Source organism: Diaphorina citri, unplaced genomic scaffold, assembly GCF_000475195.1.
Source record: "Diaphorina citri unplaced genomic scaffold, Diaci psyllid genome assembly version 1.1 scaffold170, whole genome shotgun sequence".
In the NCBI taxonomy this organism is placed as follows: domain Eukaryota; kingdom Metazoa; phylum Arthropoda; class Insecta; order Hemiptera; family Psyllidae; genus Diaphorina; species Diaphorina citri.
In genome coordinates, this window is record NW_007377607.1 from 207,297 (window position 1) to 208,822 (window position 1,526).

Consider the following 1,526-nt stretch of genomic DNA (forward strand, 5'->3'; position numbering starts at 1 on the left):
ATTCTCTATGAACTCATTTAATATTGCTCAGTACAACTGTCTTTTGCTTCCTGATGTTTGAGTAGAAACCAATGTCCAGGTGTTACTGCCAATCACCATGGGATACTGGGACTTTTCAGTCTTTGCTGACAGTATAAATTATGTTTATTAAAATAATGCAAAGCAGAATTTGATCTTTCAGTTCAATAAGGCTCTTAACTATGTAATTTATTTGGAATCATCGAAGAACAAAGTCTGTGTGGTATGAGAGAGACATATAAAGAGCAGGAATGAAACAAAGTGAAAAGGAAGGAATTGTACAAAGTCATAAATAAAGGACATCTAGGGAATATCGGCGGAAGAGAAGGAAGAAGAGAAATGTCATGAATGTAGGAGAAAAGAGAGAATGATGAGAGCAAAAAGCAAGACGCTCTGGGCTGTGGATAGGGCAGAAATAATAAGAGCATAGATATGAAGCTCAGCATACTCAGCAATATTGAATTTGGTCAGCAATAATATTGCTGACCAAATCAATAAGTACACGAGTGGTTTCCATCATGAACATCGAGATGATAGCATCATTAATAAAATGAATAACAAAATAAAGTTAGAGAAAGAGGGCTTACCTGTGTTATCGCAATAAATCCGATTCGTATAAAATCGAATCCTTCTCCTACGTCGGGGTTTAAAAAACAAAGCCCCAATTTTGAAAAAGTTCAATTCAAACTGGACGTCACATGAAAAATGGGTATCATTTTATTTTATTATCTACAGACAACACACAATCGAACTTTTTTCAGGTGGGTATTATAGAGAACGAAAACCAGTTATATTAATTCACTTCATCAAGATAGAATTACGTGCGTTCGGGTTGAGTTTGAAAATTTAGTTGAAATTCAATATTACTGTTAGAGACCGATACAAGCTATGAACAAACAAAAGCTTTCTAATTGAACTGAAATTGTTCGAGAAAGTGGGTCAGACTTGTAGGAATGAGGAAAAAACATCGAGATTCGGGTGAACATAATAACACTGGTTACATGGATGAATTATTCACGATGAATACGTCCCGGAAACCTGAAACTCCGAAGATTCCTGTCATTTGCTTCCTTTGAATTTTACATGACTTGAGGAGCATCAGGAATCCCTCAGGGTCATAAGTCAAGTCGAGTCGTAACGGATAAGAGCAATAAGAACACACCAGTCCACTATAGGTGAATACACTATCCTCCTATCACACTGACCAATCAGTGATAGTTTCTAGAAGACATATGAGTATTTCACGGGGAAAACTTCTGACGACAGCATTTTACGAGTGTTGAAAAGCACAGTTTACGAGCCTCGTTCTTTTCTTGGAACAGTGCCACAGCGTTTGACATTGCTAATATTATTTTTTATCTACTTTGAAAAGAGCGGTTTTTCAATTCAGGTTTATCTTAAAATAATCAAAGGTGAGTTTGATGCTTTGCTTTGCCTTGCCACAATTTATCGGAACAAAACAAGACTACCTATAACAGATAACTTCAAATCTTTGTAGAGCAGAAAGT